Source organism: Toxorhynchites rutilus, chromosome 1 (genome assembly GCF_029784135.1).
Source record: "Toxorhynchites rutilus septentrionalis strain SRP chromosome 1, ASM2978413v1, whole genome shotgun sequence".
NCBI lineage: Eukaryota > Metazoa > Arthropoda > Insecta > Diptera > Culicidae > Toxorhynchites > Toxorhynchites rutilus.
Genome location: NC_073744.1, coordinates 190,606,567 through 190,621,772, shown reverse-complemented (window position 1 = coordinate 190,621,772; position 15,206 = coordinate 190,606,567). Strand labels below are relative to the sequence as shown.

Below are 15,206 nucleotides of genomic sequence, written 5' to 3'. Positions count from 1 at the left end.
CTTACTTCGTGCATTTTCTGAGAGTGCATAAACTATAAGCTGAGGTTGGCCAGGACATTTATACAGCCATTCCATGCCAAACCGATATAGCGGTTCTCAGATTTTCGTCAAAAGAGGTAGTTTTGTTCTTTATCGCAAATTATTAGACCAGCATTTTTTAATTTTTTTTTGTTAGGGTAACCATTTCCATAGGGTGGTCCGAAAAATCAATTTTTTCGCATTTTTGCCAAAAATGACTTTTTTTAAAAATTCATAACTTTTGAACCACTGGACCAATTCAGATGTTCGATATATTAAATTAAAGCCAATTAGCTGTTTTTTTTAAATACTACAGTTGCAGAAAATTTGAATTATGTTTTCGTTATTATTGATTGTATATGTTTTTTCTAGTTTTCATGGCCTCGGGACCAAAGGCGCTATATTTTTTTATATTTTTCCTGGAAAGCTGAGGATTTTTCAAATAACATATCTCGAAACCAGGGAAGCGTTTTTTTTTGTTTTTGAGTTATGATTTTTCAAAGTAAACCGATGGTCCAAAAAATCATTTTTCCCTATTTCCCAAAAATGATTTTTTTTCAAAAATTTATTACTTTTGAACTACCGGACCGATTCAGATGATCGACGTATCAAATAAAAGCCTACTAGCTAGCCTTTTTTTTAAAAATAACACATGCCAATTAATTGGATTATAGTCTCATACATCCAGTCTAGTCGCACAGAAATATTGAACGAAAACCGAAAACATGTTAACTTTGAAAAATCATGACTTAAAAAGGAAAAATAACACCTCTCTGGTATTTGGACATATTATGTGAAAAAAAATATGGCGCCCGTGGTCCCGAAACGATGTAAGCTATAAAAAACATATATAATCAATAGTTACGAAAACAAAATCCTTTTTTATTCAGTGAAATGAAATATGGAATATGAAGTGAAACTTTTTTTAAACACGACTAGCTCATTGGATTTAATTTGATATATCGATCATCTGAATTGGTCCAGTAGATCAAAAGTTATGATTTTTTGTAGTGGAAAAAATGGGGAAAAAATTATTTTTCGGACCATCGGTTTACTTTGAAAAATCATAACTCAAAAACGAAAAAAACGCCTCTCTGATTTCGACATATGCTATGTGAAAAATCCTTAGCTTTCCAGAAAAAATATAAATAAATATAGCGCCTTTGGTCCCGAGACTATGAAAACAAGAAAAAAAAGGATTCAATAAACAATAACGAGAGCAGAATTCAAGAATTCTGCAGTTATAGTATTTCAAAAAAGACCAGATTGGCTTTAATTTGATATGTCGATCATCTGAATCGGTGTAGTAGTTCAAAAGTTATGAATTTTTGAGAAAAGACATTCTTGGAAAAAAGAGGAAAAAGTTGATTTTTCGGACAACCTTAAAATGGAAATGGTCACCCTAATGAAAAAATAAGGGTCTAATGTTTTGCTATATGGAACAAAACTACCAATTTTCACGAAAATCTGAGATCCAGTATATCGGTTTAGCATGGAATGGCTGTATAGTGCTTTCACCGCCACTGACCAATCTTGACTTCGATGGAATTTGAAGCATATTTATAGATTTTTGTGATTTCTCCAAAATGTTTCGATTTTTGTGAGCAGTGAGACTTCGTTAAGCCCGAAAAAAAGGTATTAACGCTAAAATCCTTGCAAACCAAACATAACTCTCTTGTTTTCGTAAATTTGAACTTACACCCCAGCAGAGATGCGGGAATGATGTGGTGTAAAAATACAGAAGCGCTCTCCACTCTCCATCAATTGGAAAATGGTAAAGCTTGAGTTCTTTGAGTAATATTTTCTTTATTCACATTATCCGTAGAAAGAAAGTTACATACTCTATGCTTTAAAAAAGTGTCTGATTTTATTTAACTACATTACAGAAATACAGACGAAGGAAAGTCGCGTCCAAGTTCCGTTATCGGTTACCGCGTGATTGTTGTTTTTTTGCCGCTGAAGAGTTCATTTCGCTATCTGGATAGTGAGTGAAGTGCCCTGCCTGCAAGTGGATAGAGGCTTTTATCCTCGGAAAGCCAAGCATTGGTTTTTGTTTTGTCGCTGCTTCGCCGACATTGGAGATTTCGCCGAGTCATCGTGCCAACAGTGACAGTGCGGGTAAGCTTTCACCGACGACTGTGTGTAGTGGTGTCGTAGGCACATTCCCACCACCAACGAGCTTTCAGCACGCTCCCGTTCATCTGCACTGGAGTGCGTTCATAGGTGAATAACATTAAATATACTGAGAGAAAATATTTAATAATTATAAGTTTTTTTTTTGTTTTTGTGAATTATTTTATTGTGAAATATTGTTTAAAAAAATACTTAGAATATAAGTGAAAATTTAAAATGGCAGAGAGTGGGGGACCTTCGGATATGGAGGTCTCTGACTCTAGTTCCCTCCTAACGGATAAAAAAAGTCACTCAAACGTGTTCCAAATACGGAAGATACTTCTTCTGGGGACGAGTCAGCTAACCCTACCAAGCCTCCCTCCAAAAAACTAGCAAATCTCCCATCTGCCCTTAACGATCCCACTCTACTTTCAACCTCGTCTTCTCCCTCTGTTCTTCCCGCTCCTTCTCAACCTTCGCCTTCCCACTCTCAATCCCCGTCCTCGCCTTCCCCCCCTGTTATTCCCACTCCCCGTGTAAAGGTCTATCCAGAAGATGCGCCCGGAACTGGTCCCTGGGTTGTTTTCTTCAGGCCTAAGCCAAATGGAAAGGCGTTGAGAGTCATGCAGATCGCGAAAGATCTGGCAAGGTATACCTCCGTTTCGGAAATTTCGAAGGTTAGACCAAACAAATTGCGAGTTGTCGTGAATGATCGAAAAGACGCAAACAAGATTGTTGTCGATCAGCATTTTACAATTGAGTACCGGGTCTACATTCCCTCTCACATAGTCGAAATTGAGGGTGTGATAACCGAAACGGGCTTGACGTGCGAATACATTACGAGTGAAGGTACCGGCCGTTTTAAAAAACTGCCCTCGACGACTGTTAAGATCTTGGGTTGCCGCCAGCTCGGAACAGTCTCCCATGAAGGAGAAGAAAAGAAATTTACTCCGTCCAACTGGTTTCGAGTCACCTTCGCTGGTTCAGCTCTCCCTGACTACGTGATGGTAGATAAATTGAGGTTAGCCGTGCGACTTTTTATTCCAAAGCCAATGACTTGTCTAAAGTGCAAGTCAGTTGGTCACACGGCTGCTTATTGTGCCAATAAAGAACGATGTGCCACTTGCGGAGAACAACATGAGGGGAAATCCTGCAGTGCGACTGAGCATAAGTGTCCATATTGCGGGGGATCCCCACACGTGCTCTCAGCTTGTGAAACATACAAGGCTCGCTGGAAGAAACAGAAGCGCTCTTTGAGGGAACGCTCTAAACGCACTTTCGCAGAAATTTTGAAGGGCGCTTCTCCACTGGCTCAAGAACAACAACCAATCAATACACACAATGTCTTCGCTACGTTGCCAGTTGACGAAATGGAAGCGGATACAGCCAACGGGGGCACGCCGTGTATTTCTCATGGGAATCCCCGGCGCAAAAATGTGACCACTCCCAAAGTTCAAGGACAAGTCCCTCCGGTGATACCCCCTGTTAGCTTGCCCAAAAAATCGAGTGCAGCGGATAAGCAAAATCAAGTCCCTCCTGGCCTCCGTGGTAATAGTTCACCTTCGAACGACCCAGCACTCGAGGGGACATCAAAAACCCCAACTGTCCCTGTTTTTCCGTCAAGTTCAACTTCCCAATCGGGATTTATAAAGTTGTCTGACCTTGTGGATCAAATCTTCACGTGTTTTAATGTTTCCGACTCCATCAGAACCATTGTCACCGCAATGCTTCCAGTACTAAAGACAATTTTGCAGCAATTGATGCAAACATGGCCCCTCCTTGCAATGATTATCTCTCTTGATGTCTAATTTAAATAGAGAGGTTGGAGATATCACTATTTTACAGTGGAATTGTCGTAGTCTTATGCCTAAATTGGATACATTCAAATTTCTAATTCATAAACTCAATTGTGATGTTTTTGCTCTATCCGAAACCTGGCTCTCTTCTCAAAATGATCTCTCTTTCCACGATTTTAATATAATACGCTTGGACCGCGATGACAGATACGGAGGGGTACTATTGGGGATCAATAAGTGTCACTCATTTTTTAGAATTGACCTTCCACCTATTGGAGGGATCGAAGCTATTGCTTGTCATGCAAACATCAGAGGCAAAGACCTCTGTATAGTCAGCTTGTATTGGCCTCCGAGAGCTGCGGTTAGCCGCAAGCAACTTGTTGACATGTGCTCACTCCTTCCTGAGCCACGATTAATCTTGGGAGACTTCAACTCTCACGGAACTGCCTGGGGGGAACAGTACGACGACAATCGTTCATCGTTGATATATGACCTTTGTAACAGCTTCAATATGACCGTTTTGAACACTGGGGAAACAACACGTGTACCTAAACCTCCTGCTAACCCAAGTGCTCTTGACCTCGCTTTGCTCGAATTCACTATCGTTAGATTGCGAGTGGAATGGAATCCAGGACCCCAACGGTAGTGACCACTTGCCAATCAAAATTTCTATCACTAATGGGTTGAATTCTTCTGAATCAATGAACATGGCATACGACCTCACAAGACACATTGACTGGAAAAAATATGCGGACGCGATTGCTCTAGCCATCAATTCCAGAGATGGTATAACTTCATTTCTCGTTTGATCTATGACAGCGCGGTTCGCGCTCAAACGAAACCCATCCCAGGTTCCACTATTCGTCGAAGGCCTCCCAATCCATGGTGGGATGGCCAGTGTTCCAAGCTTTATGGAGATAAATCGAATGCATTTAAAGCTTTTCGGAAACGTGGAACCATTGAGAATTTTCAAACGTATTTGGACCTTGAAAATCAATTTAAAAACTTGATCAAAGGGAAAAAACGTGCTTATTGGCGAAATTTCGTGGGAGGTTTGTCACGAGAAACGTCAATGAAAACATTATGGAAAGTGGCTCGAAACATGAGAAATCGCTCTTCAACGAATGAAAGCGAAGAATATTCACATCGATTGATTTTTAATTTTGCACGGAAGGTTTGTCCTGATTCCGCTCCTGTGCAAAAAATTGTTCGAGATATACCACAAGATAGGTGCGATCTTGATTCCGAGTTTTCGATGGTAGAATTCTCTCTTGCTCTCCTTTCATGTAACAATTCTGCTCCGGGATCGGATAGAATTAAGTTCAACTTGTTGAAAAACCTCCCTGATGTGGCGAAACATCGCTTGTTGAATTTATTCAATCGGTTTCTGGAACATAATATTGTTCCAGATGATTGGAGACAAGTACGAGTTATAGCTATTCAAAAACCCGGAAAACCCGCGTCCGACTTCAATTCGTACCGCCCAATAGCAATGCTGTCTTGTATACGGAAATTGTTGGAGAAAATGATCTTGTTTCGCCTTGATCGATGGGTTGAAACGAATGGCCTACTCTCAGATACACAATATGGGTTCCGCAGGGGCAAGGGGACGAATGATTGTCTTGCGTTGCTTTCTTCAGAAATTCAAATGGCTTACGCCGAAAAAAAACAAATGGCTTCAGTATTCTTGGACATAAAGGGGGCCTTTGGTTCTGTTTCAATAGAGGTTTTGTCAGACAAATTACAATCTCGGGGTCTGCCGCCTCTATTGAATAATATGTTATATAACTTGCTTTGTGAGAAACATTTGAACTTTTCTCACGGAGATTCGGCAGTAAGTCGGGTCTCTTACATGGGCCTCCCCCAGGGCTCATGTTTAAGCCCCCTTTTGTACAACTTCTATGTAAACGACATCGACAATTGCCTTACACAAAATTGCAGCCTAAGACAACTTGCAGATGACGGAGTGGTGTCTGTCGTAGGATCAAACGAATCCGACCTGCAAGGACCCTTACAAGATACTTTGAACAAATTTTCAACCTGGGCCATTGGGCTAGGGATCGAATTCTCCACGGAGAAAACAGAGATGGTGGTTTTTTCTAGGAAGCATAGACCAGCAAAACCAAAGCTTCAACTTTTGGGTAAACCTATCACTCATGCTATGTCATTCAAGTATCTTGGGGTCTGGTTCGACTCCAAATGTACTTGGGGGGCCCATATTAGGTATCTGAGTAAAAAATGTCAACAAAGAATAAACTTTCTCCGTACAATTACCGGCACCTGGTGGGGAGCCCATCCCGAAGATCTTATAATGTTGTATCGAACAACTATTCTCTCAGTGATGGAGTATGGCAGTTTCTGTTTTCAATCAGCTGCCAAAACACACCTCATTAAACTCGAGCGAATTCAGTATCTTTGTCTCCGTATTGCGTTGGGATGTATGCCCTCAACGCATACCATGAGTCTCGAGGTTTTGGCAGGCCTACTCCCACTAAAAGATCGCTTCAATTTATTATATCTTCGGTTCCTCATCCGGTGTAAGGTTATGAACCCATTGGTGATCGGAAATTTTGAGCAGCTGATCGAGCTAAATTTTCATTCTGGATTCATGAGCTCATATCATGAATTCGTCTCCATGAAGGTTGATCCTTCTTCGTATATTCCCAACCGTGTTTGTTTTCCTGACTACATCAATTCCTCTGTGCATTTTGATCTGTCCATGAAGCAGGATATCCATGGAACATCAGATTATCTTCGATCGAGGATCGTTCCAACGATCTTCGATGTAAAGTATGGGGATATCAATTGTGATAATATGTACTTTACTGATGGGTCTTCTATGAATGAGTCCACAGGATTTGGAGTGTTCAACGAATTTTTTAGCACCTCACACAGTCTTCAGAATCCTTGCTCAGTGTATATTGCTGAATTGGCAGCGATACACTGGGCGCTGGACAGCGTCGCCTCACGACCTGTTGAACACTATTACATTGTAACGGATAGTCTTAGCTCTGTCGAAGCTATCCGTTCAGTGAGGCCGGAAAAGCACTCGCCGTACTTCCTTGAGAGAATACGAGAAATTTTGAGTGCTTTATCCAGACGCTGTTATGTCATTACCTTTATCTGGGTCCCTTCACATTGCTCAATTCTGGGTAATGAGAGGGCTGACTCATTAGCAAAGGTAGGTGCAATTGAAGGCGATATTTATCAGCGTCAAATCGCCTTCAATGAATTTTATTCTTTAGTCCGCAAAAATACCATAGTTAACTGGCAACGCAAATGGAACGAAGATGAATTGGGCCGGTTTCTCCACTCGATTATCCCTAAGGTTAGCCTCAAACCATGGTTCAAAAGTCTGGACTTGAGTCGGGACTATATTCGCACCTTCTCCCGACTCATGTCCAATCACTGTTCGTTAGATGCGCTACTCTTACGTATTAATCTTGCCGACAACAATCTTTGTGTTTGTGGCCAAGGTCACCACGACATCGAGCACGTTGTTTGGTCGTGCGAGCTGTATCTTGTCGCCAGATCGAATTTAGTAGTCACCCTTCGGGCCCGAGGAAGGCAGTCCATGGTGCCGGTGAGAGACGTGTTGGCTCGGTTAGACCTTGATTACATGTCCCAAATATATGTATTCCTTAAAGCTATCGATCTTCGTGTGTGATTGTCCTTATACCCTTAGTTTTTCCTTTTCCTTTTCCTTTGTGAGAGATCGGATCCCTTCTTAAGAATAAGATGAAATGTAAATACATATTAGATATAAGATAGGTTTAAGAAAATTGAGTGTGATGAGTGTGATTGAGAGTGTGATTGAGAGTGTGAGTGTGATCATTGTCAACATATCCTCATATCCCCTCCTTTTCCTGAAGAAAATATGTCACCCTTCTAAACTCGAGTTGACCGCGAGTAATCGGTTTCCTATATTATTAACATTAGAATTAGGGAAAAATGTATATATACTAGTAACAATACAGTAAGGAGTTCGGCTCCTTTAAACCTATGTAACTGAGCCTGTAAAAATAAACGATTTAAATAAAAAAAAAAAAAAATTACAGAAATACTTAGTCCTACATAAAAAAGGGAATTATTTCTTTTGTTAACATTATTGTTACTCATTCAAAATACTTTAAACAGATAATACCAGATGGTCCAACCGCGAAATCCCTCCGAGCCACATTCGCCCCGTGGGCCGCGTATTTAGTACAGCTGCAATAGGTGTTACCGCAATTGATATTTATTGACATTATGAGGAAAAAGTGTCAAGAACGAAACAGCACAGATTATCACTCATCAGGCGGGACAACTTGTTTACATACTCTAATCGGTCGGCTCCCCCAGATTAGGAAAAGAGCCGAATAACTGGACGAGATTTTCAATCGTGTTTGCTCTCAGCATTGACACTGACACTGAGAACACAAGAGAGAGAGAGAGAGAGAGAGAGAGAGAGCGAAATCCGCTCCGAAAAGCTCGCGCCAAACAACCGTCAAAATTGAACCACCCACGTTTATGGTCCGTGAGAAGGACGAAAGTCAAAATCATCGCACCTGTACCAGGGAAATAGCGTGGTTCCTCTCCAGCCAGCTTCTCTCTCGGGTTCTTCCGAGAGCTGGAAAAACCGGAGCCGGCAGCAGCACATGGCGGCCCCACAAGGTCATCGCATCCGAGAGGTGCTGGCGCGGGTTGTGCGATGTTCTGGAGAAACGCTACCGTAGCACGCGACCCATCCGCGAAGCCCACTGAATGGGCAGTTGCCGTTTGTTCCTCGTGCCGTCTGGTCGCGCGGATTGGTTGCGAATTCCGAGGCGCGCGCGGGAATAGAACTGTGAGTTCCCACCAGGATTGCTGCTGGTAGCACCTGTACGTGTGCGCGTGTGCGTGTGTGTGCGCGCGTCGTGTGTCGTTTGTCTGTGTGGTCCTCCGGTCTTACAACTCCACTCTACGTCGTTAGTTTCCTGGTTCCGCGGGAAGACGCCGGACAGAGGGCCACACGAGAGAGTTGATTGAACCGACCCCCCAAAGCTGCAGTGTGGGAGGTCATTTCCACCGAAATTTCCGCAGTGTGTCACGGGATGGAAGTGATTTTTTCCTGGAGAAAATTGCGCTAGATTAAGTTCTGGGGAAACGAATAATGTGAACGAGGGAACAGAATAAATGAGTGCGAAAACAAGTACGAGATGAAGCCGAGGAAATCTGATAGTATTACTAGTGTATATGTTTTCATTCGAATTATTTGAAGCGGAAAAATGCTGACGAGCTTGGTGGGGCGAGTTTTGGTTAAGTATTAGCGAAAATAGAAATAAATAAAACAGCAGCTGTGCAACGATCACAGCAGGAAAAATATAAAAGTGTTCTGAACGGAGCTGATAAAATACCCATTAAAAGTTGCGGCTTCAGCTAGAGTGGCAGAAAGAGATGCAAGTAATGCAGTTGGTGAGATGAAAGCAAAAGTTCTCCGAAGTGCAATGGCGGTGAATTCGGTAGCCAAATGAATGAGCATGACCATAGCTATAGTGCTTCAGGGCATCGTAAATTATCCGAAACAGTGTGAAACGTGAGTTCTGAATATATTGTGGAACTTGAAACCAACGTTTGCCAACAAGAGAAGATCGACCCACACTCGAACAAAAGGTATATTATCTACTAAAAATCTTAATCCAAAAATCAGAGTTTTGATTACGGTAATTTTACGAGAGATTAGTATTTCGGGCGGAAAGTTACATGATCCGTATACACCTGCCTTTAGGCGATCGTTTATCCCGATGTCCGACCCAAGCGGAGTAGGCTGGCTTCGCAAACGTGCTCCGCGTGATGTCATTCTGTTTCGAGTGACAAGTTACCTCGTCAACACTCGACGACTCAGCCGGACTACTTCGACCATTTCGACTAATTTGGGATTGTGCCTGGCGTCGGGCTTTCGAGAGCGGAATTAAAGTTGATTATGCACTCGGCAGGGAGTCGATTCAGATAATTGAATAATTAGAAACGCTGATTGAATATGCATTGCGCTATCGGTTGGCAGTCGTCTATGATAGAGTGCACCTCTGGGCAGGAAGGTTTTCTTCGAAAACGGTTTTGTGTGTATTGTAAATACTGATTAATTCATGTTTGTAGATTGTAGTAGAATTATTCAAATCATTGTGGTGCTCTCTCGGATGCCAGCATTCACGTTGGATCAGGAGAGGGATAACATGGTGGTTTCTAGTGGAAATATTTTCGAATGGTTTTATATTGGCAGACTGATAATCGATTTTAATGTAACATATTCACGGTTGTCTAAGTTAAAAAGGCACAGTCACTGATAATTTTTTTTATGATTTGTAGTTAGGAGATAAGCTTCACAGAAATGGCTTCCTTCCCAACACATGTGATTAATGACATAACTTTATCGTGTAGCAGTGTATTAACCCTTTGCGGTCGTTTGTCTGCTCTCAGCCGCCACAGTAAGGGACTATACTCATCATGCACTATACGCAACAGTATATCAGTTCACCTTTTTTCTGAAAGAATTTGAATGTCTAGTGAATCTGTTCACGAATCCAAACGGTGCTCCTATGAAAAGTACATAACTATACTCAGCATAAACGAAAAATTGGCACCAATTCCTGAGGAAAGGCTCAATGGCCAACGCCAAGCTAATTATTTTGGTGATACATGCGAACACCTGGAATGCATTTTTGGGCACAGTTCCGAAAGATATACGAATTATGTCATACATTTTTTATATGTAAACAACATATTAAAACACATTGTTTAGTAAATACTTATCTGAAGTTTACATAAAATAAAATAAATCTTGTTCATCTTTCATAATCTCACAAGTTATACATGTTCTGCATATAATCTCATAAAGTTATACATCACTGCTTTTTCAAATAAAAATAATTCTGGCCGCGAAGGGTTAATTACCATCTGACCGATACGTAAGGAATTTAATTCAAGGTGTGTGGGTGTTTACGTTTATACATTCTGTCAAATATGTACCCGTATAATATGTAATGTTAAACCTACGCGCTGAACATTTTTATTTTTTTGTCAGTTTTGAGCGCGATCTGTCACAAACTAATTGTTTGCAGCGTCATTAACCGGTTGAGTACGGGGCAAATTTTGTTTTGAGCATATGCCAAAAATCCGGGTGAGTTTGAGTATATTTAAAAAATATTAATAAACGTAGATAACTGATTAGGACACAAAAGTTGTGTTAAAGTAAAAAAACACATAAAAAGTGGTATTTATGAATTTTTAAAACATGAACTTATTTTTTAAATAATGAGAAAATTATGATTAAACAATTTTATTCATAATTATGGTTTGCTGGTTGAGCAATAAGTGATAGAATCTATACTTATTCAATTTGCACCTCCAATATGGTCCCGGAACACGAAATCCTACGTTAAAAGGTGCCAAGCCAACAATGTTAGCATAGAACAAGAAGAGCGCTATCGCGCTCCCCTTACTTTGGGCATATAACAAGAGGAGCGCTATCGCGCTCCCCCGTGCTCAAACGGTTAAGAACAAATTAGCTTTTGTTTTGTTCTCCCCAATTTTTGTTATCGATAATTCTATTGGTCAAAGATATTGTGTGGAATTTCGTGTGGAAAACATAATTTCATGTGCCAAAACGTTGAAAATGTTGCAGAATACATTTGGTGACTCAGCTCTGTCGATGCCACGGGCGTGTATGAATGGTACAATGGTATCAACCGCGTGAAAAGTGACTCTTGTGTAAACAGATTTACTATGCTAATTGATGTGACTTTTCACGAAATAAGTTTTTATTGTATCACTGATTAGTAACTGAGAAATAAAAAGTGAAACAGATATCATGATTGTTGCATGCAAAAAAAAATTCAGTTGAACAATTGTTAGAATATGGGTTGAATTTCAATCTAATAATTAACTATTTGTTAGATTTTACACGGAATTTGAAATTTATGCGGTTTATTTTTACGTGTATTTTGAAATTTACGTGGATTTTGGAATTTACGCGGCCTTTTTACGCAGATTCGGGAATTTACGCGATTTTCTTTTACGCGGCACGCTTAAAAAGCGACTCCAGTATACCTTCTTTTATTCCACCACACCGAGAAAAGTTTTCATATCAGATTTATCTGTACGATATATATTTCTTTGCTAGCCGCGCATATACATTAGATTAATCTTGCACAATTTTTTTTTTAATTTTATGTGCGGTTGCATATAATAATGGATTCATTTTTGAAATGCACTCAAAATGGATTCTGTTCGGACCCGTTCCTACGGACCTTGGATACCTTCACACACGTGGTATATTCACGACGGACTTGTTCGCACAAACTAAAGAACATTCGCGGTATTAGAAAACCATTTTTTTCTACGCAGTGAGGGAAAAACGTGGCCGACCGATCGGGCGATTTTATTCCAAGAGAACGAATTACAATTTCGAAAAACCAAAGCCTACTATGCGTAACTAGCTATAACTAATAATTGTATCTAGAGAACTATGCTACACGAGGGGTGCTCGGACACACCTGATCAAGCTACCTAACAGATTCTTTTTACTTTATATAACTCAAAATAGGGAAAAAGCCAATTTCAGCAATGTTTTTACATATTATCGTCAGGAGTTATATGAACATTGTGTACTTTATTCATCTCCCTGATTATAATACGTAAAAATACTGAAACACTCTTATTCCCTACTTGTGTTATTCGAGAGGGAAACAAAAATGCATGGCATGATACATTTATTAATGAACTTTATGACATATTACTCTTACAATAATTTCTAACACCTAATCATCTTCGTTTTCCATCAATGAGAATTCATTAGATTTTCGGAACGAAAGTCTGTTCATGATATTGTGAACAAATATTGGAGGCCCATCAATATCGCTTAATCTAATTATGTTTATGGTGTTTGTCCTAGAGATGGCTTATTGACTTGAGATGGCTCCAAAATGATCATTAGAATCACCAATAATTCATTGTTCACCTACGTTTTTAATAACTTAAATAAATTCTAGAAGAAATTCTATTACTTCCATAAGACTAGCCTTAGATTGATAAAAATATTCATTTTATACTAGTATAAGTATAAAATTACGACAATAGTCTCCAAAGAACTTGGTTCAAAATTTTGTGATTGAAGAGATTCGTCTGATTTCTCATGAGCCTTTTTTGTTTGAGATTACAAATTTTGTTATAGACCTTTCCTCCAGGGTTGCGTTTGCCACCACAATGGAGAATAAAATATAATTCCTGAGAAAGCCACAAAAAAGGTTTACGTGACATTTAATCTCCGTACGAAAAATCATTAAAATGTTTATCATGTTGATTAAATGTTGTTATGCAATTCATGTTTTTTTTGTTTGTTTGTTAATTACCTTTTTTCCTGTTTGAATAAATGAACAAATTATGAGACGTAGTCGTCCAATAGATTTTCTGTGGTTTTGATTCCAAGACCCAGATGATATTCCGCTATTATGCCTACAAGCTTTTGGCGAATTCTCCCGTAATACTGCTTTCCATGAGTGATTTTTCCGTGACAGAGTTTTCCAGTAGAGATTTCAGCTGGTTCAGACCAAAGGAATTGATCATACACTGAGACAGGTAAACCTTACCGAAGCTGAGGTATCTTGATACCATGTGAAAATCCGCTACAAGATTTCATCGACATCTACAACCAGTGTGGATTCGGATAAATCTTTTGCAAGCTCGTTTTTGTTATGGCTCGAGAGTCGATGCACTGTAACCAGCAGCTGATGAAGATGTATGGTTGAATATAACTAAAATAAACAGCTTGAAGTGAAGTTACCTCCGAAAAAACTGCAGCAGCACTGCCGGAAGCTTGAGAATTTCAATAGTAAGTTCAGAGAGCGATATTGTTTCCGTTTGTTGTTCTACCATCTTTTATCGCGAATGGCATAACACTAACAAACACTGAGAATCTATTCTGAGCAAAATTTAGTTGTAAATAGAAATCATTTATATTCCATAGCATCGCACATTAAAATAATTTACCTTGTTATCGAATTTAGTGGACATCAATTAGCTAAGATTTATTTGATATGCTATACATTATAATCCCCTGGTATGTAAACGGTTTAAATTGATGAAAATTAAAGGCATTTCCATTTTTTCATACATTTGTTCTGCTCATTTGTGAGCTTCCCTACCCATGCCGTCAATAACGAGCAATAATCGGCGATAATCGGCGGTCAACGAAGGGAAATGATTTAAAGTCTCCGTGAACAAAGAAGAAATGAAGAAGAAGAACGAAGGGGAATAGCTGCCTAGATCATAAATATTGAATCTCGCTGAGGTAATCTTTCAGTATCGTTCTAGATACGAAGCAATGAACATCGCTTGTTCTTCCTTGTTTTGCGTCACCACATGTCTTCGTCTCGGATTGAGCTGTGGAAGCTACCAAATTGCTTACTAACTGATGTCTCTGGCATTGCATTCATTACATCAAACTGACGCCATTCCATTAAGGTTCTGAACTACACAATTATGTGGGGAATCATCAAACTAGGCTATTATCGGCTCACCAAGAAAATTAAGGTTCTGAACTACACAATTATGAGGGGACTTATCAAACTAGGCTATTATCGGCTCATCAGGAAAATAATTGTTCAGGAATTTCGTGTGTGATTTGGTTTCGCATGACAGTAACAAAACTATCTAAAGAAGAGCGCAAAGCGGAGATAAGTGTGTGTATATTTAGTTGCTTCAAGCCATCGATATATGGTTTTGTATGCGTACACATAATTATTTGAAAAATATCAAGCTAAACCATAGTGAGTGTCGTGCTGGAATGTTGTGAGTTATTTGGGTTCGAATACCAATCGCAAAACTGCCTTCAGCAAGGATGACATTTGCACTAATCTTGATCATAATGAAGCAATGCCAATCTTTTCGAGGTTATTGAGATTAACAGATATAATTTATTTCGTTTGTTTAGTCAGTTGTTAGTCTTGGACACAACCTCCTATAATTTTCTTCATTCTATGCATATCTTTCAGTTCGGCCCAAAGATGGCATCATCAGGTGCGCCTCATCGCAGCATCGCAGTTGTATGCGATGTTAGTGTAGGTCCCTACAAACCTGGTGAAAACATTGCGAAAGTCGTTTTCTATACGACTGTTTTCCTATGTCATAATTCGATTTCTACCGTATCGATTTTGAACAGCGAAAATACTTTGAAGTGGACTGTTCGGACCCATTGAACAAATTCTCTAATATTTAAATATTCTGTATTCCTTGTTAAACCGGGCTCAAGCCACTGAGGACGAAATT

The 15,206-nt window shown here is 39.8% G+C and overlaps 1 protein-coding gene across 4 annotated transcripts in view; it reads left to right on the top strand.

Annotated features, from left to right (window-relative positions):
* The first annotated feature begins 8,599 nt into the window (after positions 1 to 8,599).
* The window catches only part of LOC129762074 (octopamine receptor Oamb), a 336,413-nt gene continuing 329,806 nt past the window's right edge, over positions 8,600 to 15,206 (top strand). Inside the window, exon 1 of one of the 4 annotated variants that reach the window (XM_055760061.1) lies at positions 8,600 to 9,557. The gene's annotated coding sequence lies outside the window, so the exon portion shown is untranslated. The remainder of the gene's footprint in view (positions 9,558 to 15,206) is intronic. The other 3 variants (XM_055760060.1, XM_055760059.1, XM_055760062.1) reach the window with 3 other exon arrangements.